Source organism: Planococcus citri, chromosome 1, assembly GCF_950023065.1.
Source record: "Planococcus citri chromosome 1, ihPlaCitr1.1, whole genome shotgun sequence".
Taxonomy (NCBI): Eukaryota; Metazoa; Arthropoda; class Insecta; order Hemiptera; family Pseudococcidae; genus Planococcus; species Planococcus citri.
Genome location: NC_088677.1, coordinates 57,594,614 through 57,619,016, shown reverse-complemented (window position 1 = coordinate 57,619,016; position 24,403 = coordinate 57,594,614). Strand labels below are relative to the sequence as shown.

Below are 24,403 nucleotides of genomic sequence, written 5' to 3'. Positions count from 1 at the left end.
GATAGATGAAGCAGACAACGTTTCGAAAGGGTCAAACTGCGTTATCAGTTTGTTGCATACTCTCTAAATTTGAAACAGTGAAATTTCACTGCTTAGCAGTCACGACATTTTGGCTTCTTAAAAGCAGTAGTTTTTTACTGCAAAACAGTAAAAAATCTACTGAATTGCTGACCAATTCAGTAAAAAACTACTGCTTTTAAGAAGCCAAAATGTCGTGACTGCTAAGCAGTGAAATTTCACTGTTTCAAATTTAGAGAGTAGTCATCTCTCCGCAGTTGAAGCACCAATTCTTATTTTATTTGCCGATAACTGCAGAGGGCAAAATAAAAATAACATGGTCCTCCAGTATCTCATGTGGAGAGTCCTGACGAAAAAAAATCGCGTGATTGAATATAATTTTTTAGTACCGGGCCACACTAAATTGAGTCCCGACAGAAGTTTCGGCTTATTTTTTTTAGTCGAATTCTTTTTAGAATTTTTCAAGAATTATTGTCAAAGAAGTGCGAATGGTGCCCACTGCTCAGTAGGTAAGCTACAAAATATACCTACACATTGGGCACCAACGTCATTTCGTCTTAGGATTCTAAACATGATTCTCTATACCAGGGTGAATCAAATTCCAACTTTTTTCAAAATTTGAAGGGCTTCGATAAAAAATTGTGAGACTATAAAGCTTTTCTAAAGCGTAAAGAATTTCCGTATTATTCCTGAATTATTTCATTTGATGCATGAATGTTCACGTGATTTCTGTATATGTACCTATTATGGCCAAAAATTATACTTTAGGAGATATTTCGAAATTAAATAAAGATCAAAATTGGGGGAGCGGGGTTGATTCGCTCTCTGAATAGACATATAGGACGACCCCTGCCACCTTCGAAACTTTCCATTCGCATAAAAATCCACCCTCAGTACCCTCACACTATCGAGGCAGCAACATTGACATGTTTCAAACACCAAACCAAGAAGAAAAACAGGTCGAAGCGACCAAGAAAAAAATGACTCGAATTTGAGAAATTACCGCCTTGTTCCGGTTGAAAAGCGTTGATCATTGATCACGAAAATGTGTGGCAGTTATTCTTACGAGCTTCGTCTTGTAAACAGACCGAGTGACGAAGCAGGGTACCATCTTACACACTATACGACGAATCGGTCGAATGTTAAAACCTCGAAAAAGCGAAAGAAAAAAAAATAAAGATAAAACTAAGAGAGAAAAGAGGCAAAAAAGAGTACGTACAATTCGTATGCGATACGAGCCTCGTCGGTCATGTTTCCACTCGGTGACTATAAAGCGAGTCTATGGCGATGAAAATTGCTTATTCGGGGTACATACCAATGATTTATGGCCAACAGAATTCTTCTTATAGTACACTGCACCCTCCAACCCTTTCGACCAGGCACAATCCACCAACAACCATGCACTCTCTTGATACTATAATTAAGGGTATCCGGAGCGATTTGGTTTCGGGTGTGCGATGTCGTGTGTAAGAAAAGAGCGAGAGAAAGGGACCGAAAAAAAATCCAAAGGCTCAACCAAGATATCCGAAACGACGACGACGATTCGATTGTATGGAAATACGAGCTACGGTTTCCAGCCCGGAAACCAATACAATATGGTGATTTTTTTGTCACGCCGAAAATGATAATTTTTCAAACGCGTCCCACTGTGTAAAAAGTGTTATATAAGTATAAGGTATTGTGTGGATGCTCTGGCTCTGCTATGCAGTGGCATGATAAGGTGTGTGCGAAACTTATATCTATTTTGAAAATTCATTCATCCAGAATTCGCCATCGTACCGTAATATTATCGAAGAAGACATATATTTTGTATGTAGGTAGGTATAACTTCTACTCCGACGACACAAGGTGAAAAAATATTATCGTGCGAAGTGATAACCCTAAACCCAACGAATATACAACCATCCTTCGTATCACTGACTGGCCACATGTTCTCAAATTGTAAATTTTATCAATTTTTCAAACGAAGATAATCATATGAACTGAACTCAACATGGCACAATTTACCATTTCTACATACCCAATGCAATATGTACCTAAGATAAGGTGTATGAAAAAAAATTGATACGTTGCAGTATGTTTTTAATGCTCAAAAGATGACATTAAAAAATGGAGTTCACACGACATAGGCATCAAGATAATGTAGTTTGTATACTTTGAAAAATACGACTGCAAAAAAAAAAAAAAAAAAAAAAAAAAAAACTCATCCATATACCAGATAAATTCGTCCTGTTAGAATTCAATCGTCCGGTAATGTTTGGTAAAATGAATGGATCAGACGATACGAATGGCTTACGGCTGTTTTTATCTCGTAAAAGTGTTTTGTCGGGGTTGGACTTCGTACACATAATGGACGCTTTCTCAAAATCGATGCAATAACATTTCAGCATGCATTTACGAGTAGGAGGTCCTTTGAAAAACAAAGGTACGAGGAAAAAAGTTTGAAACAAAAGTTGTGTCGCATTAAAAATAGAACATTTTTTGTGCTATGTACAACTTTACTCGTATCTCGTGATGAGGAAGGGTTATCGTATCGTTTGTGGGAAACTGGAACCACCCCCTCCTGCTACCTCAAAAACCAACAAACACTAACAAAAATTACGTCAACGAGGAAAAAAGAACTTTAAATGAAAGTTGAGTAACATGAAATTGCAATCATTGATTATTCTACCAATTTTTCATCACCAATACTCATCTATATCCAGTTGCTTGATGGGACGTCGTTCATAATGAAACACCCTGCAGTGGATACGAATTCAGATTGCACTAGATCAAGAGCCAACAACTCCTCTTGTGTCTTCTAAAATGACCTGAAACTCCATTTTCGAAAACTTCATCGACCCTTTCAACTCAAAGTCAACTCTTCTCAACAAATTCGCTCAAAATCCAACGCACATGTTTCTACAATTCACCCTACACAATATTTTGTCCTCCATCAACAATAAAACACCGTCCATCTCTAAGAAGCCGCCGCCTTTCATCCGAGACTTTTATCCTGGTCTCGTATACTCATCATTTGCGGCAGGAAAAAAAATTCTCGCCATTATTCTACTTGGCGCAGCGACGCGTTAAATTGAACATTAAACTGAGGATAACGATAATGTCGAACAGAGTACATTTACAACCTCCACCATTCCTCATTCTGCATTTTTTTCTCCATTCTCTTTCTCCCTCTATAATGTAATATACGTTATAAAGGGCGTATATACACAGACACACACACATAGTGCCTAAACATTACACACAACCACGTGTTTACTCGTTTATAACGTTAACACGATTTAAACGGCTAATTTGACCACCGCAGTGTATACTCTATAAGCTAACCTATCAATGTCGAAATAAATTTCTACTCGGTTGACGTTGCGCAAAAAAAAAAAGGAGAGTAAGAGAGAGAAGAAAAACACTACACGTCGTTAAATTCCGCTCCCTTTCTCCCTTTCGCTTGTTTTTACAAATTACCGAACAAATTTACTAGACGAATAAACATAGCTTCAACTCCGGAGGTTACTCGTCGATTAATATCATCACGAGTGGAGGTCTAGGTAGCTTTATAATAGAGAATGCTTCGTACCAACAGAGTACTAGTACTGTAAATAAACTGAAGTAGTCCCTAACCCAAAAAAAATAAAAATTTCAAAAAACATGCACTTAGGTGCCTACAGACTTGAAGCTTGAAACGAGAATTTGATGATGATAAAGATTACGATAATAACGGCAAGAAGAAAAAAAGAACTCTAAAATTAGATTGTGTCACACGTTGGAATAGCTCATGTATTATTATCTAATGCTGGAAAAGCTTCGGAGAAAACAAACAGGTGTAAAAATCATGAAACGAGTTGAATGCAATGACGACTTCACAGTTTTCGAATAGAACCTGCTGCAAGATTCAAGATTTCAAAACTACAACTAAAATAATGTCTGCTGCATGAGAACGTACCTATAGTAGTACCTAGACTACTTACTACCTACTTTGAATCGTCGGCTTGTTGGCAAACGGATGAATATCCAAAAAATTCAATTTCTGGGTTTTTACATATGTATTATTTTGATGTTTTATAATGCTCTTTATCAGCTGAAAAACGAATTACTCCAAAAAATTGATTTATAATGGAGAAGATTGCAAAAGAAAATAGTTACTTATGTCCCTAAATAAACGAAAAAACTGAAATGCAAAAGGGAACACGGAACATGTCCAAATTTTGCTGGAAATGAAGCCAAAATTTTGCAAAAAGGACAGTGCTCTCTCTTCTCTTACGGTATTAAATATGTATTGTCTTGTGTCCTACACAGAAAAAAAAATTAATAAAAATTACTATTTCAGTATAGTAACCGGATCCCATTCAAAAATAATAGTGATTTTTACTCAGCCAAAAAATACATTTTATCTAGAATTAGGTAAAAATTTATTACTCTCATAGTAAAATTTACTAATCTCATAGTAAAAATCACAATATTTTTGAATGGGATCCGGTTACTGTATGAAATAGTAAAAATTATCCATAATTTTTTTTTCCGTGTATAATGAATTAAAATGGACAACACTTTTCAGTGACTTCGATTTCAATTGGATACTTTTTACAGAAGTACATATACGATAATATCGTGTACTTCATTTTTGTGGTGTGAAAAACAAACATTTCTCACGATCATACCTACATCAACGCTGCTGATTTTCTATACATATAATTGCGATAAATTGGGCTTGAATTTACTGGTTTTTTTTTCAAGTTTAGGTTTTAGTGGTAGGTATATACCTACATATACGTAACATATATTTTTTATGAAAAAATTTCCAAACTTGAAAAAATGACTTTGTATTTGTAATTTGTTTTTCCTCGAAATATTGTTTTTTGGGGGTATTGTTTTCAAGATTACGTAAGGTAAAGTGGGGTAATTCCGATGGCAAAATTCAAAATTTTAGCAATTTCTCCTTTTTTGGATTTCCTTTACATTTTGGGGCAAAAATTATGTAACAACTTTATTCCTGCATCCTTCAGCTACACATTGACTATATTGAAGAGTGATTTGTGTGAAGGTTTCATACATATAATTGAAAAAACATTTTGGAAGGTTGAGTTATCAGAATTACCCTAAAAATGGGGTAATTCCGATAATGAGTTTTATAAGGAAAGGAATTCTCCCCGGGTAATTCCGAGCCAGTAATGTTGAAATATACCATTTATTGCATATTTAGGTTTTTATTTCATGTAAATTGAATCATTAGAACAAAAATTGAATTTTTTTTACAAATATGCATTTTTGAAGCATAATTTTTGGAAACTAGACCAACTAGAGAAAAATGCCCCGTTTTGAGGATTTTCTTTGATAATTTTGACCCCCTAAAACTATAATACATCAAAACAGTGAAAAAAACATTGCAGGACAATTTTGCTGGGGCTATCGGAATTACCCCACAGCATGAAAAATGATCGACATGTTTAATAATTCAATGCCACCAAACAAACAATTATAAAAGCAAAATCAAAAGAGGTACTGACACTTTAACACGTATTCATCAAATATCAGCTTCTAAACAGAATTTTTCAACAAGTTTTGAACGATAAAAACGAGTTTCAAAAGTGCCCTGTTTTTTGCGGCAAAGGATTTGGGCATTCAGATTTTGAACACTGCACAGACTTGACAAAACAGAGCAGATGAACCATATCTGATCATTAATGGGTGTAGGTTAGCACTAAAACTACCTACTTTCTTCATCATTTGTGCCAAAATGTGTTTTGCAACAAAGCTAGGGCTTGCTATCGGAATTACCCCATATCGGAATTACCCCACTTTACCTTAATATATAAGTATAAAGTTTTTTAAGTATCATACATATTAGGTACCTTATTTGTTTCAATGTGATTCGAATTTTCCTGAATTGTGATTGTTTCGTGTAGATTTTTTATAAACATTCGTAGCTGTTCAATTATTAATATGCATTAATAAAACATATTTAAACTATAAATTAATATTGTGAATTGTTTATTTCCTACCTATTCCTCAAATCTTTTAGGAATCATTCTTCAATATAGAGTAAAAGTGGTACAGCTCCGAAATTTCCGAACAGATGTACAAAAGTGTAGAATAGTTCAAAGAAATATTGGAATTATTACGATTCTGCTGTGTAATGATTACCTTCATATTGAGTAACAATCATTATATAATTATTAACAGTTTCACAACGAGTTGAGTAACCATTCCTCAACGCACAGTAATCCTCACTAGCTTATCATGAACAGTTCCACAATGAATTGGGTATCCATTCCTCAATGCACCGTGATAATTACTCGTATAACAGCTTGTTAGTAATGGTTCCAAAACGAGTTGAGTAATCACTCTTAAAAATACAGTAATGCTTGCCATTATTGGTGAACGATTATCAATTTTTTATATGCATTGATTATTCAACGTGTAAAGGTACCATTCCTATTTTTTGAAAACGTTTCCGCAATTTCAGGGCTGTCCTACTTTTAACCAATATTGAGGAATGATTCCTACACAATGTTTAAGAACCATTGGCGCATTATTTCTTTCAGTGTAGCGAATTACCATTTATTACCTGATCCCAAACATGCTAAACTTATCGATGCGGCAACTCTGCTGTTTACTGGTGATAATAATGATATTTCTCATACCTCGGTAAGCACTATAGATCGTTCACAAGAATTTGCGAAATTATTAGAACAGTTTCCAGATTTACGATTTGACTAGACCAAATATCAAGCGTGCATGCGGCAACACTCATTCGATTCAGCATGTAATCGAAACTACTGGTCCTCCCATCCCAGCCAAAGCACGACGGTTATCACCAGAAAAGCTGAAAGCTGCAAAGCTCGCATTCGAGGAAATGCTGCGCAAGAGTGAAATTCGGCCATCTAAAAGCCCATGGGCCTCGCCACTTCACGTTGCAAGTAAAAAAGGTGAAGAACAATGGCGAATGTGTGGTGATTATTGTAAATTAAACTCTGTAAGGAAACCAGACAAATATCCAGTACCAAACATTCTCGATTTTAATGCGACTCTTCATGGTGCTGTAAAATTTACTAAACTCGATATTAAATGTGCATATTCTCATATTCCTGTAGCACCAGGTGATGTTGAAAAAACTGCAGTCATCACTCCATTTAGTTTATTCAAGTTTCCATTTATGCCATTTGGTTTAAAAAATTCTGCCCAATCATTTCAAAGGTTCATGGATGGCATTCTCCGTAAGCAGTGCTAGTGATACAGATAAAATTTTATTCACGCCATGTGTTTTTCGTGGTATTTATTTCGTTTCGTTTTCAAATCTAATGCGATTGTGGTGGACGAGATCAATGAGACACTTGAAAGTGTCCTTGAATTCACTCCACCGCTGTACAGCAATAACATGTATGCCCTATGTGTATAAGGCATAGGCCAGAAAGTTATACATACATGCCGTCAACGTCCTCCAGTTCGGGGTACGGAGGTTCGGATCAGATAATTCCTTCGTATATTCAGAAAAAGAAAACAGAATTCCGCGGAAAAATCCTTCGGTATAAAACTCACATCGGATCGTCTATGTTGAATCGTAACTGAATCATATACAAAAAGTTGATCGATTCCAGTCAGCGATTGATCCTAGTGTTTTTAATTCGGAGATATGCGCCACCGGTTTCCCATGAAGAAAGGGCGAGCGCTCAAATTAGTCGAAAACGACATTTTACTCAATTTACTTATCTGAAAATCAAAAAAATCCAAAAAATGCAAAGGGGGTGGTAGTTCATGCATTTTTTTGGTCAAAAAAACTTTCTGTCGCGAATCGAACTGAAAATTGGGCTATGGGGGTTTTTTGGGACGGCGAATTCATTTCCGGTGCCAAATTTTCACCAGAGCGCACCATTCTTTCGTAAACTACCTTTTTCGAGCTCAAAAATGACTTCAAAAAATTGTGGAATTTTTCATTTTTCATGACGGATATTCCCATGATCAAAAATATGTTTTTCTCAATTTTTTAAAAAGATCATCCACCCCTTAAACTTCAATGATAGGCAACTCTTTAAAAATATATATATTTTTTGAAAATTTGAAAAAATTCAACAGGTTAGAAAAAGGGCCAATCTATTATTACCCCTAATAGGCTTACATAACTCAATTAAACATTGCAGATCCGTTAGTTCGAGGTTTGGAATTCCAAAATATATTTTGTGGATGTCCTTTGTACGTGTAGTAAAGGCACTGAAAATCATTGCACCACAAATCATCACATGGCCCTCTTCAAATGAGCGAAAAGTTGAATCACAAAAATTTTAAAAATGTGCTGGTATGAGAAACGTGGTTGGCGCTGTTGATGGAACTTACGTGCCTATAAAGGCTCCTAAAGAATCACCACATGCATACATCAATAGGAAGTGTCAATATGCGATCATACTTCAGGGTATGTACTCTTACTGATTCACGAGATCATGACCATTGATTTTGATCATTCCCATTAGTTTGGAAATATTACATTTTTACTTCAGATGTTTGCAGACCCCCCCCCCCACGAAATTATGTTAGAAGTGCTAAAATGAATAATACTTTTTGTTTTGTGTACATATAGGCATTTGTGACCATAAACGTAAGTTAATCGATTGCTACACTGGGTATCCGAGCGTTGTGTCAGATATTCGAATTTTTAGAAATTCGGATATTTTTAAAGATATTGAGGCAAATAAGGCCGCTTTTTTTTGACAACGAACAGCATATAATTGGGGATAAAGCATACCCATCAAATGGCTGGTGCATACCACCATTCATCCAAAGAGGCAACTTTACAGATGAACATAAACAATTTAATACAAAACATGCTAAGACTCGACATGTAATTAAAGAAAACTAAAATGTTAAAAAATACTAGATTGCAAAACCAAAATATTTTGTTTTGTTATTTGTTTATCAATGAAAAAATATTAGGTACACTTAGGTACACAGTAAAAAAAATACATTCAAAATGAAATTAATAGTAATGATTAAAATTTTTGGCTAATTTGAACTGCAATGACCCCATACAGGTGATCGAGCGAACATTTTCTTTACTGTTTGAAAGATTTCGTCGATTGAAATATCTTTATTTATGACCAGCACAAATTTTATTCCTGCTACAATTATGGCACGTTGTGTTTTACACAACATTTGCTTGGAAGACGACAAAGATTTTCTGATGACGTTGCAGGATGAAGGACAAGTCTTCTACAGAACGGTAGTGAATGATAGTTGCAATGAAGAAGAAGAAGAAGATGAAGAAATTGTTGATGATCCTGAGCCTGTCTGATCATTTTAAAATCAAGGTTTCATAAAAACATTCAAGAATTTATTTTTTATTTTTTTAAAAACAAGACATTTTTTCTTTTAAAATTTAAGAACTATTTTTACTTTCTTAAAACTATGTGATTAAAATGTAAAACCTATTTTAAGTAGGTACATACATTCATTGGTAGGTTCACAATTACATGAGAACATTTCGCATATCTTGGAATAAAAAACACTTGGGTCATTTATGACGTCATATTCGAAATCTATGACCTCAAATTAATCAGAATCTGTCATAAAAAAATGAAAAATTTGAAAATTTATTTTCAGGGCATTTTTGAACCCAAAAAAGGTTATAGTTTTTGAAAGAACGGTACGCTCTGATGAAAATCTGGCACCGGAAACGAATTCGCCGTCCCAAAAAAAAAACCCATAGCCCAATTTTCTGTTTGATTCGCGACAGAACATTTTTTTGCCCAAAAAAAATGTATGAACTACCCCCCTTTGCATTTTTTGGATTTTTTTGATTTTCAGAAAAATTGAGTAAAATGTCGTTTTCGACTAATTTGAGGCTGCCGAGTCCAAATCTGCTGTCAGATTTGAGCGTTCGCCCTTTCTTCATAGGAAACGGGCGCATATCTCGGAATTAAAAACACTAGGATCAATTTTGACGTCATATTCGAAATCGCCGACCTCGAATGAGTCCTGATTCGTCATAAGAAATCATATCAAGCCAAAAGTTATTGCGGAATATAACAAATTTATCATTTATGGTAGGAGTGGATAAAGCCGATCAGCTTACTTCATACTACAGCAGCCCGAGAAAAACGATGAGATGGCAACTCAAAGTTTTCTTTCAGCTTATGGATTTATCCCTGTGGAATGTACTTTGATTTGTATGTTTAACTGCTTATGGTTAATCTAACCTAACTTAATTTTAAATATTGAAAAACTGACAGAAATACAACATTGTGCAGAAAATGCAAAAAACAAAAATCTAGGCCGCAAAGCTAGGATTTTTAACCACTCGAGATATACTTTTCCAATCGATCAATCGAATTACCATCAAATTCTCAAAATCTCGAATCCCAACTGCACGAAACTTTCCACCAACGACAAACGGCGAGAAAGGAAAAACGAAACCAAAAACTTTTCCTCGTACTCTCCTGCGAATGTGTACGGTACCTACGCATCTCGCACCAACGACACGTAATTTACAAAAAAATTACATGCAAAATTAATCTGCGTACCATCGTCGTGAAAAAGAAAAAAAACTCCGTCCCATTCGCAATTTACGCGCAGCAGTTCGTATTTTACTCCGCTCTACACTTCTCCGCCCATTATGTATTCCTTTCCTTCACGTCGAAAAGTCTCGTTCGCTTATTTATTCGCTTATCTTTGAGAAAATTGATGAGAAAACGCGCCACTAGCGAGACGACATTTTGTCGAAGGTTTAATTTGATTTTGTTTTTTCACGCCGCAGCTCAGCTTCGTCGCCGAATACTCGCGATTTTACGGCAGCAGGTGTCACGACGATAGAGAATACTGGATGAGACCCATAGAAAAGGGGCACAGGACGGGATGGAAGACGCGGACGGGACGGTATCGACGAATACGATAAATTGTATAAGTGTATCCGTGAGTTGATATGTACCTTCCTACCTTCGCTCGTGCATTAGAGGTAGGTATAAGCGTGAAAATACCGACGAACGAACATAAAAAGAGAGAGCGGAGGAGGAGCACCTTATGCAGAGACACACTTGGTGCCTCTCTCAGATTGTTTAAATTTATCGATTCCGGTGTTTTTTCCCAGGCATTGATTAACTGTCGATTGTATGTAAATTATTGCGCTAAATTGTACGGTTTTTCACTCCGGTTCCACCCCCACCTTACCCCCAGCCATCTATTTTTATAAGGGTATTCCACGCTTCCCGACACATCTTGTGTGGAGGCGTGCGAGCAAAAAGGTGTTTAGAGAATTTGTTAAAAGCGACGTGTGTATGTCGAAGATTGATTACCAAGCACGCGTTTAGAGGGTAAACCAGAAAAAATCCAAGGGAAACACCGTCGACGATGAATACGAAGACGAACACTCGCGAGCTTTGGAAAACACGTCATTCACTCTTTGGGATACGGATGTACCGCGAACTCGTATAATTTGTGTACTCGTTCGAGCAGAATTACGAAAAAGACCAGAGTTGACAATTATTTAAATCGCATTTTTGCAAATACCCAAGCAAAAAATCGTTTGATCGAAATTTTAATGAACCTCCATCCGAGAAGAGTAAGAAAGTTTGTAGTCAACGTGAAAGGAGGAAACAAAATAGGCACCATGACAATAATAACAAACAACAAAGCATTCAAAAATTTACTGATTCTTAATAATAAACCTATTTTGGCATTTTTAAACCCAAGACTAAAACACCGGTAAATTGAAGAAATGGAAAGGACGCGCGGTGGTAATTTCTACTCACTTTTTTGGATTCTCATAAGATGTCTACCAAAATTTGATATTCAAAAATCCGGACTTTTCACAACTTTTTTTCATGTTTTTGGTAAATTAAAACTTCATCAGAATCAGGGACCAGTGCTTATCTTCAAGCAACTGAAGCCTCTAATCTAACGAAGGACAAAGTCAAAGATTACAGGAAATAACGAAAATGAAAACTTGTCCGATCTAGATCGGTTTTTGTTGAGACAAGCAGACAAAATTTCTCAGACCGAAAATGAGAAATCAAAGGATGATGAAGATGATATGAAAAATTCGATAGCCGAAATAATGAGTTATCACAACGGGGAATCCTTCAAGTCTTCTAATATTAATATTATTGAATTCTGGTTCAGTAAAAAACTTGTGTATCCGTTCTTATACCAGATTGCCAATGCGGTTATGAGCATACCTGGCACTCAAGTCAGCGTGGAAAGACTTTTCTCCGCAGCACATTTTATATTAAACCCACTGCGGACTTCGTTATCAAGTTTAACACCTGATAATATTTCACTCTTGCGGAACAATTTTGAATTGTTCAATGAAAATGAAATCTGTGACATTGTAGTAATTGATAGTTACGCGTAATCGTTGATCTTTTGTTGATGGGAATTTGAGAAATTTTTGGAATGCGACACTCATGTACGGACTCAAAAGTACCTTCTGTATGTGTTTTTTAAAGGGATGATCAATTTCCTAAATTGTTTTTTTTTTCCTATTAAGTACATATTTTTATTGTCGTTGAAACATAGTTTATTTTATGCAATGTTGGCTGAACAAAAATATGATCAATTTCCTAAATTGTTTTTTTTCCTATTAAGTACATATTTTTATTGTCGTTGAAACATAGTTTATTTTATGCAATGTTGGCTGAACAAAAATGTTTTCGTTCAATTTTTTATAATTATTTTATGTGATTTTTTCTCGTTAATTTTCCAACAAAAAGGTAAAATGTTAAGGGTTTTCAAAACGGTGTCCTTAATTTAAAACGTTTCGGTTTTCTCATGCATTAAAGTATTCACTTGTTTCATAATTCATTTTGTTTTGCATTTTTTAAAACGAAAAGATTAATTATTTTTGCCAACACTGATTTCATGGTGCCAAATTTTACTCAAATGTAGATATATTTTTGAGTCATTCTGTAACTTAAGTCTGTTCTATTTTAATTTTTATAGTGCCAAAATAACGTTACTCCTAAATAATTATGTATTATATTTCGAGTCATTTTTGAAACTTACTCTATTCTATTTTTCATGATGCCAAAATAATTCTTTTTCCCATTTATTTTTGAGAGTTTTTCTTATTTTTTTTTTTCAGTTTTTTACTTTTTTAGTTCAACTAGAATCTACATTCCAATTTCCTATTTGATAATGCAAAATGTGTGCTTAGGTGATGATTACTGATTATTAATTCTATTTTGCTAAAAAATATTACTTACATTTAGTTTTAAGTGGTGAATCAATTGAAATTTTCTTTCTGTTCCTTGATTTTTAAATTTAACTCTGTGGAGGTTCCCTAGGTTAGAGAGTTGGCAAATTGAATTGCTTTGATGAGTGTGATGGGGCGCCTTGCCCAATTGGTCAAATCATAAAAAAATTGAGCTTTCGATAAAAAGTTTTGTGGGAACATGAAAGTTCCCAAAAAGCACAAATGTGACATTTCCAACAAAAAATTGAATTAATACGCATTTTTTTTTTAATGGATCAAAAACATTGAACAAACGTACTCTTTTTTTATTACAATAGAAAATAAATTAGAAAAAATATAAAAAAATAAGATTGTAAACAGGCATCTGGAAGTTCACAAATTCAGCGAGAATCAAAATCTTGTTGGCAAAATAAAAATGCCTTTGCTCAAAGAATGAAAAAAAGAAAAATCTATGTCGCTAAGACTAGGATTTTTCAAGATTTTTCATCAAGTCTTAAAATCTCGTCGGAAATCGAACCAAAATATGACACAAAATTTATTGCTTTGATTCACGACAAGTAGCATAGAATTTTCTTTCATTTTGTAAAAAAATAAGTATTTTATCACATAATCGAATGTTGAAATCTGATGAACATAGAGAGAAATAGTGAATGAAACCTAGAATCCATAGCGTAAACGAAATAACTAAACTGAACTTGCAGATGAATTTTCATTTTTACTTTCATCACTATTTCTCTCTATGTTCATCTTCATACTCCAACATCCGATCAATTGGTAAAATACGTCTTATGTTTTCCCAAAATGGAATAAAATTCCATGCCACATCTCGTGCTTCAAAGCAAAAATGATTATTATAGTTACCCCCATTTTTTTCTGTGGTGCTGCAAGGTGTAGCAGACGCAGATAAAAAATTCATGTGTATTGATGTCGGTGGCTTCGGTCGACAGCATGATGCTCGCACCTTCAGAGCATCAAATCTTTTTCAAAAATTAGAAAACGACGAGTTCAATGCGCCGAAAGAAATGACGATTCCCGAAACAGAAATTACATTACCTACTTTCCTCAATTTGGCCAAATTTGATGTCATATTTGGGTCCGATTTCCAACAAAATTTCATGACTCGAAGAAAAATCCTCTCTTAGTGACATAGATTTTCGTTTTTTTTTTCATTTTTTGGGCAAGACATTTCTTTCACCAAGTTTTAATTTTTGATCAACTTGTGAACTGCCAGACGACCTTTTTTACTACCGTTATTATTACGATTTATTTCTTCATTAATTCTTTGAAAATATTTTCAAAAAGTGCTTTTTTTAAAATGTTTTTTACTCGTGTTGTTGAATAATTATTGAAAAAAATTTCCAATCAATGTTCCTTTGTTTTGTTGGTAATGAGGGTTTGATCTTTTACAAAACTTTCATTATCCAACATCATTTTTCTTTGAAAGCTCAAATTTTTTGTGATTCGGTCAATTGGGCAGGGTATTCTATTACACCCATTAATGCAATTTGTTCCCCAAACATGGGAACCTAGAGAACCTTACTGGTGTCTTCAATGAAACCAACAATTGTGATTTGTGAGTCATCAATGATACTAAACAAACTACAAAGTACAAACAAGTACGAAGCATACAAATTCAAATTTTAGTAATCCAGTTTATTAAATAATACATCATTTTTTTAGTAAATTTTTAAGAAAAAACACCAAAACCATTACACACTGTGAAATGGTTTTTGATATGGAAAACCCCCACAACCACCAAAACCATTTGAAAATTTGAAATGGTTTTTGATACGAAAAACCACTACCACCACAAAAAAAATACAAGTACATATGTAACCGAAACCACATTCACATCATACTGAAAAAAAAAAATGAAACTTGGAAACCAATTGGAAACAATTATAGTAGATGATTGTGAAACCAATTCAGAAACCATAACCAAAAACCATTATTTTGACCAATTGGAAACAATTATAGCAGGGCTTAAAACCATTTGGATTTTATTGGTTGTTGTGGTAGGTGGTTTTTAAAGGACTCAAAAATATTGGTTTTTGGTTATGGTTTCTGAATTGGTTTTTCAATCACAGTTTTTCTTGGTTCTGGTTTTGAAATGGTTTCAATTTTTTTTTAATATGGTGTGGATGTGGTTTTGGTTTTGTAATAATACTTTTTTTTGAGGTAGTGGTGGTTTTTGATATGAAAAACTATTTCAAATTTTCAAATGGTTTTCGTGGTTGTGGTGGTTTTGATATCAAAAAAATTTCGAATTTTCAAATAAATTTACCAAAAAACAAATTAAGGTACGAGTATTGTCTGATTTGAGACCAAAAAACAGAAAATTTTCATCACTGGTCCAGAAAAATTGGAGAAACCAAAAAGAACCATTTCATGAATTGGTTGTTATTTGTTATGGTTACATTTGAAAATTGAAATGGTTCTTGTGGTTGTGGTTTTCTCCAAAGAACAAAACTATTTGATGGTTTTGGTTTTTTCAATCCAATTTTTTTTCTAACATATTGGTTTTTTGTTGTTGTTTTTGAAATGTACAGAAAGAAGTTGAAATGGTTGTGGTAGTGGTAAAACCAATTGAAAAACAATGGCTGTGGTGGTTTTATTTGGTTTTGGTGGTTTTAAGCCCTGAATTATAGTTTATGATTGTGAAACCACTTCAGAAACCATAACCAAAAACCATTATTTTGTAGTTTTTCAAAAACCACCTACCACAACAACCAATAAAATCCAAATGGTTTCAAACCCTGCAGAAATTATACAACGACTCGATACAAAACAAACGACGCCAAGTCGGTCGTCTCAGTCAAAGTAAATTACCCAAGTTTCTGCATAAAACAAGAGACGCAAGAAGAACCGCGAATGAAAATATTTATGATACTACATAACAGCACCCCTGGGCAAATCCAGCAGCTGGACATCGACTAAGCAGACATGCTGCGTCAACACAAGTCGTGAAAATGAAAGAATAATGCGATTTGATAAAACATAGTATGTCTCGGGGTATGTTAACACGGTGTTCGCGATGATTTATACATACGAGAGGTCGCATCAGTCTCCGAAGACAAAAGCAGGGTACAGAGGAGGGATCTGAGAATACGACGCGACGTAAAATGAAAGAAAGCGATTATAGAATTTATAATGTGCGGAATTACCTTTACGTGCCAAATACACTAGAATCACTCCGGGTTGAGATTAAAAATTAAGAAAATCTGGACAAAGGCCATTACAATTTATCTTATTAATTACTCAACTAGAAATAGTTTCCAACATCGAGTCGCGATGCTACGTTCTGTATTACTCTATTCCCACAAGAGTAAAAGAGAGACAGAGACAGAGAGACCAAAAAATCCAGACAGCGAAGCAAAATACACCCATACGAAAAAAAAAAAAAGAATACCGAGTGCATTGTTACATAAGATCAAACATTACAAAAGACAAAGACATACGTTCTACGGGCATGTGTAGGTCTCTAGGTATAATATACTTCTTCAGTAGTACGTACAATACACGAATGTGTTCGTCTAAATGGGCAAATTGCTCGGACGAGATTTAATTTTAAGCGTTACACTTCGCGATGTTTTACATTGCGTAGCCATTATGCGGCGACTGCCGCCTCTAAAATGGGTAATTTATTTTAAAAGCTGCAACCGAGCAACCATTTTACGATGAGGTTTGCGTTAGTTTCAAGGAAACGCCGAGGCTGTGCAGGGAAACCGAGAGGCCATCAGTGGTACTACATGAGATTGCTGCACAGGCACGCCAGCCAATGAATAGCGTCTATCTTCATCGAAATGAACCAAGATACGAGTAGACACAACACACAGCGAGACTATCGAGTGTGCGGATAGTTTTACGATAGTGGAATATTTGTGTTCGATTATAGGGCTAAAATGTTTTTAGTGCTCGAGATTTTATGGGCAGTATTGCTACGGAGATATATACGCGTATATACGATACGCCACACTGACGTATACTATATACTTTTGCAAGAGATAAAAAGGTTCGCTTTGCAATGGCTTGCGTCTTTCTCTCCCTTCTTTTAATGTATATTAAGTTGAAGAGTTAAAATCGTAAATAAAGCGCGCCCAGAGTGGAGTCGACTTTTCGTAATACAAGACAACGTTTAATCGACTTGGAAAACGCGTATTAGCTGCACCTCGATACCAATTCAAAAATAAGTCGTCCCTTGGGCACCCCTTCCCCAATTAAAGAAATCAAAGAAATGAAAACAATCCAATTACCCTAAAAATTTCTCACAACCCGCTTTTCAAAATAAAGCTTATTCCTCAACCTTCCAACGATGTTGTTGATGTTTGCATAAAGCTTCCTTTCAAACTTTGAGGAACTTCGTTTGGGAGAAGGACGAGGGGGTTCTTTCCAACTAAGTAAAAGGGTAATTCATAGCAAAATTCTGACGACTACCAAAGTTTTATTGGTCAATTTTTTCCTTTTTTGAAAGGGGAAGGAGGGAGGTTTCGCCTTTCGTTTATGCTTCGTGGTCGTTCTTGAATTTTTTTCTTCAAACGTCTATTTATTTCGACGTTGTTCAATTCTTGGTTGATCATTGAAATAAAGTTGATCAACTCTACCCTAAAGTGGAATCATTCAAAAAATCGCGAATTACTCAAAATGAAAGGACAGATTTGAAAAAATCAATAACACTTGTGATAAAAATCAAAAAATTGAATGATTGAGAAAATTGCTTTTTACAAAGAAAAAAAATGCAATGTTTGTCAATTTTTATCAAACAAAAAAATGAAATAAAACAGAACAGTACAAAACAAAACTATAATTCCGAACATGAACTACAAATATGAAACGAATTAATTCGACTTTCGATTAATATCGATTATCGATCACAGCCGATTTTTAGCATTTCTGATCCGGAAGTCTTTTGATGAGGGTCAAAATTGATCTCTCTGAACTCGAATAAGTGCAAGGAAAATTGATGGGATGTAATTGATGAAAGCAATCTCCCCAATCTGTCAATGGTGAAATCAATCCTTGACTCGAATTTGGTCGAAAATGATCTACAATGCTACGTCTCATCCTTAAAATAGAATAAAAAATTTTTTCCTCGACCCCTCACCCCTCTAAAAAATCCCATATAACATGGGTAATTCTAATTCATGAAATACGAGGATGCATGATTCAAGAATAGGTGAGGATGGAGAGCGGTCCATTTCTAGAATAAATTCTTCAAACAGTCAAAATACTCAATCTTATTCCTAATAAAATTTCGAGCTTTTTCGTAAATGTTATTTCTCAAGATTTTCATTTCTTGAGATTTTACAAATTAAGAAACACAGAGTGTTCGAAGTTGTCACTAGATTTAAACGAGATGGATGCACTTATCCCATGGGAAACGCGCGGTGGTAATCGACACGAACCATAATCAGTTAAATCGTTTATAAGAAAATTGAAAACTAAGGAATCTCACTATGGAAGATCTAAAAGTGTTCGTCAATATTTATTGTCAGAATTGTGTGTAGCTAAATCATCAAGAATGTATAACGATAGTGTCAATCCTGAACTGCAAGTGAAAGAATCTCATTTTCGTTCTATTTTCAATACCTGTTTCAAAATTTCGTTTTCTGCACCAGCCGCGTTGATGAATGCAACTACTGTTTAGAAATGAACGAACGAATTGCGCAATGGCAAAGGATGATGAAGAAAAAGAAACTTTGTCTGCTCAGAAAACTGCTCAGCGTAGGTACTTTCAACAATTTTCTCGCGAATGTACATACGAAGTTGTAGCCTCCAAAGTCAGTTTGAAAAGTGAGGACAAAAGACAAAAGTTTTTCAACGCCAAAACAAAAACAATGTTTTCCTCCACTAAGTACTTGGTCCAGAGTGCTGATTTTTGGACAAGTTGCGCAATTTATAATTCCCTTCGGTGACCGGAAAATTCATCCTGTGAAAATTAATACTGCCGAAAATTCATATTGGGGAAAATTAATATCGCGAAATTCATCGTGTGAAAATTAATATTGCCGAAAATTCATATTGGGGAAAATTAATATCGCGAAATTCATCGTGTGAAAATTAATATTGCGGAAAATTCATAGTGGAGAAAATTAATATTGCGAAATTCATATTGTACAAAACTTGAGCATTTATTACAAATGTCACAAAAATCAATCAATTGAGATCATACCCAAATTGTACTAAGTACCATGAATTTCTTATCAATATTTTTTTGGACTTAGTGCATTTTGGAAACATATGCTTCAATTCCATAATTTCAATGGATAACGCTGAGCTCTTTTTCGCTGGAATGAGATCCTACCTATCAGCTACAAAACTACATGTTAGCGTAGATATTCACTTCATTTACCTACGAGTAGAATATAAATGCTACGAATGTGTCTTAACACCTGGGTACCTAGGCATTAATTTCGCGATATTAATTTTCCCCACATTCCCCACTATGAATTTTCGGCAATATTAATTTTCACACGATGAATTTCGCGATATTAATTTTCCCCAATATGAATTTTAGGCAATATCAATTTTCACAGGATGAATTTCGCAGGATGAATTTTCGTAGAACCGTCGCCTTCCAATCGACTTCTCTTCTAACGATTGCACCCCTTCGTGGTCTATGGCAATTGAATTCATATCAGTAAAGGTTCATGCATCAAATCAAACAATGGAACGCGCAAATTCAGATTTCAATTTGTTTGAAACCTCAAACTCCGTTTACATATCTCATCCCTTCTTTCATTAATCCAAAATCTACATATCTCATTAAACACCTGTTTCAGCACAACTGAACACAGAAGTGGACGAACGTAAAGTCCAGAACAAGTATCATAGCAAACCCTCTTACTTCTATCCCTCTATCGTCGTCGTCGTCGTGGTTCCTTGTCCTTTACAGGACATTGGAAATCGCATTTTTGTGGTACCCTAACAGGGCGAGGCGAATGCCTATTTCCACTGCGATTATTCTGGGGAATCGACGTTGTTTCGAGCTTCCACTAGTAGTTTCCCGTTGCTTTCTAGTGACATCTACACAAGCACCTTGGAGCTAGCCGGGTAGTTTAGAGACCCTGAGCTCCTCAGTGTTGACCTCTATAGACGCTCGAACCAGTTTCAGCTTTTTGATTCTGCTAACAGATGGCGTGCATTATCTGTTAGCTCGGCTAAACTGGTAGTCCCCCGGTACTTGGCGTGTAATGTTGATAATTGCACGAAAGATTTTTAATTACACGCACAAGCTTGCCTCTGTAGCTGGGTTTGAACCGGGTACCTCGTGAACGGAGGTCCGCGGCTCTACCTACTACGCCACCGAGGGACTCATCCCTCTATATACTCCTGCAAAACATTCATAAAACCACACACCATCTCCTCATAATATACCTAACCGCTGTTTTCTAGTACACGTATTTTCGTATTTGAACCAGGGCAAAAAACCGCTGATAATTACGTTCACCTCGACGTAGAAAATTTTTAACAAGTACTTTGTAATTTTTCCTTCGTATAGTTCGTACATAACGATGATGAGAAAAACACAAGAGATTGGCTAAGGGGGTGAATGACGATGACGGCCGCAAATAACTCTTCGGCAACGGTTTAACAAGCTTTTGATGTTTTTCTTACGCTCTATATACAAACGAAACCGGGGAATTACGATGTTTTTTATTAAAAATTTATAAATAAGTTTACGCGAAAAGTTTCATTTTCGCGATTTTACTAGCGTCGTTATTGTCGTTAAAGAAAGAAAAAAAAATGAAAAAAGAAACATACACCGAGGAAGAGAGGCAAACGAAGGGTAAGAAAACAGCCCCTAAAAACAAGCAACAACGTCGAGGTAGACTAAAGTGGAGAACAAAAAAAAAAAAACATCACAACGTTATCTAATCCGAAGCGAAAATAGTTTTTTTCCCTTCCCGTTCAGCTTCGGTAACTAATCTGATTTTTATATTTTCCTCAATGACATCGTAAAATGTACCACTAACATGAACATAGCCTCATTCGAACCACAATATGCGGTATACTCGAGACCAGGCGTAGGTACTTTCGTAAATTTCTATGCAATATTTAATGGCTGAAAAGCGACACGATGTCGAGGTTGATGGGCAATTTCTCGTCCTCAATGCCAACAGAATTGATAAGTCGTATGGCATTTTAACGATCCGTCGATGTACGAGGATATTCACTATTCAGGCACTCGAAATTCAAATTCGTGTTTTTAGTAAAGCTCGTAAATGGGTCAGTAAAAATGAACCCCTAAATTTTCAACAATTTCTTCATCCTTCAACGTTACGGTTTCCTGCATCGATCAAAAATGTACAACCTCTTCTCTTTCGATTGAAAAAAGTATACCATTGAAAAAGAAAAAAACAATGATTATGGTAAACCGAAGCTTTTCCCTAATACTGTAAAAAATGAATAGAATCAACCTGAAAAAAACACACAAAGCTTCTCCATCGTTTTACAATTCATAAAAGCTCATTACAACCATCAGCCTTCATTTCCACCCACGCAATCAAACCATCCATGGAAACACAAAGTAATACTTAATCGCGTTCCGAACAAGACGACCGACGAAATAAAAAAAAATATGAAAGAAACGAGCGAGCGAAGGAAAGAGACGATGAAAAATAACCTTCCATTATTAATGCGTCTGTGTTTGCGTACAAGATTAGTTAAATAAAAACAAAACATTATCGAAATAATTGGCGGAAAAATTTACCGTACGAACGCACCGTATAAACACAAACGACCAATAGTCGAGCTTCAAAGTAGACGGCCGGAAGGGAGTACAGAGAGATTTTACATTTGGAAAAAATCCAACATTTGTCGTTACGTTTAATTGGCGTTGAAAAAAACAAAAGCGTATTGTAAAAGTACGAGTACCTACGCTATTAATTAGCGAAAGTTTCAATAGCGAGAAAAAAATTACCCTGATACGAGAGCTGCATACAGAGCAACATTTATATACCGAGATGTGGCTGACAAGGTACATGGCGTGTCATTTTGCATACGGTAAATAAAGCGCAGCCTTAGTTAATTCGTTTAGTCAGTCTTGACATAAGTAATTCGTAACAAAAGGTATGCGCGTTTGAAAAGATCGTATACAAAAGAAAATTATATTACAATACACGACATCGTCCCAGATCAGGTCGCACATTTGGCCAAATTTTGGCACTAAATGTCAGCGCAACAGTCGACGCTGCTCATCTTGCGCTCGTGTTTTAATTTAGGTCGAGAATTGGAAACATGATATATAACAAGTACAATACAACAAAGATCACCGATAGAATTGAAAAACTACAAACGATGATCATCGAGGAAGTTCCCGACTAAAGGTAACGACATTTCGTCCGATCTCAGGTAGCTTTCGTATTCGGTACAAAAAGTTGGCTCGAGGACGATTTTTTTTTGGTCGGTCACGGCGCGTCGAGTCCGTTCAACGTGTTAAAATTTTCGACTCCGAATTAATTTCCTGTTTAGATAGCGTATAAAAGCTATTTAACTTTTCTGCCTCTCAAAGTGTAGCTTACACGATGTGGTAGCAGCTGATTCGGTCATGGCGGCTTCTGCGCCAGGAGCAGCGAAACGTGAAGAGTAATGACGAAAATGTCTTTCTGGAGCACGTATTCTTATGCGGATATTTTTTCAGCTAGTAAGGAAGTGTGGAGAGATTGATAAGAACGATAAATAGGAATTCTGAAACAGCATTTTACGTCAGTGTCATTGGTCAACGAGATGTCATCAGTTGACACGATAGCCACTGGAACTACAAGATGAACTCCAGGTTATAGCGACAAGGGCAATCAGTAAATTTTGCGTGAAAAGTCACTCCAGAAATTTTCTATACAGGCGCTGATTGCTGTTCCCCGTTGTGATTTTTCGACTTTTATTAAAGAATTCATATTATACATCATTTTGTTTGAATTTGATTTTCTGACAATTTCATTGGTCGCAGTCTGATCATCATTTGTGATATCTGCAGCTGGTTCGATTTGGCGCTTTTTTTGAAACGAGGTAAGATGACATCAAATTCGAAATAAAAGGTTGTGGGAAGGAGTAGAGGGAAAACAATTATTTTAACTACGCAAAGTAAGAACAATACATATCAACTCTTGAATATTTTCAGAGTTGATTTTTTTTTAATTATAATTATTTTCATTAAATAAAGTTTTTGAAGAAACTCTTATTTTTTCATCAATCAATTAAGTGTATCAATAATATTATTATATATATATATAATTATTGTAAGCTTATGAAATGTAACCTATCTGAGGTGTTTTGTGGTTGTAATTATTTAATTAGTTATTTTTAATTCTTCGTATACTCGAAGGAACAGAAACCAGAGCAGCTCATATCAACGATCCGATCAAAGAAGCTGCTTTGGAATGTAAAACAAGAAGAATTGCATTGCTCAACAGTCAAAACAATAAGCAGCAGAACAACCAAGAATTAAGGTTCAACAAGTGAACCAATACAAAAAAGAAATCATTAAAAACATAAGTAAAATGAATGAAAATGAAAAACAAGAATAAGTATTTCACTTAAACACAAGATGCCAGTGAATAAAAATCTCCTTAAAAATAAGTAGGTACCTATCACCTACCTAAATGGTCGCAAGTCATGAAAAATAAGACGAAATTTTGTTTTGTTTATTCATTTTGAATTTTTGATGGATAACAAAAACGATAAAATGCAATTACTGACGTCAGGTCACTGACGATCGTTTTATACTGTTGCTCCGGGCAGTGGTAGCATTGATATTTTGAAACCGAGCACTGTTTTGTTAAGGACTCGTGTTTTCAAATAGACGTATTTTTTCGAGCAGTTGGTAAATGTCGATTCTAGGGATCTATTACCCTAAGAAATTAAGTTCATTGATGTTGAACAATATCCGAGAGTTTTTCGTATTATTAAGGCGTTTCGATTTGAGACTCATTTCACATGTGCACATTTGCTACTATAGGTAGGTACTCTTTGCAGAATGGTGTAAGACCAGTGTGTATCGGTGTACAGTGTACACCAGTGCTGTTGTATGTATTTACACTTTTACGGCGTAACAAATTCTTATCATTTTCAAATTTATAAATTATCTAATAAATTTTTTCAAGTCTTGAAATGTCAAGATTCAAAGGTGATATCCATCTGCATATGCAGATTATTCGACGATTAAGTGATAAAGAAGACGGTATGAATTTTGTATTTCTGTGCAATTTTATTCATTTC

At 35.2% G+C, this 24,403-nt stretch overlaps 1 protein-coding gene and 1 pseudogene across 4 annotated transcripts in view; one reads left to right on the top strand and one right to left on the bottom strand.

Annotated features, from left to right (window-relative positions):
- The window catches only part of LOC135833021 (uncharacterized), a 238,517-nt gene that overhangs the window by 97,328 nt on the left and 116,786 nt on the right, over positions 1-24,403 (bottom strand). The gene's annotated exons all lie outside the window — the stretch shown is intronic.
- LOC135842935 (putative nuclease HARBI1) lies at positions 8,308-9,295 on the top strand (annotated as a pseudogene).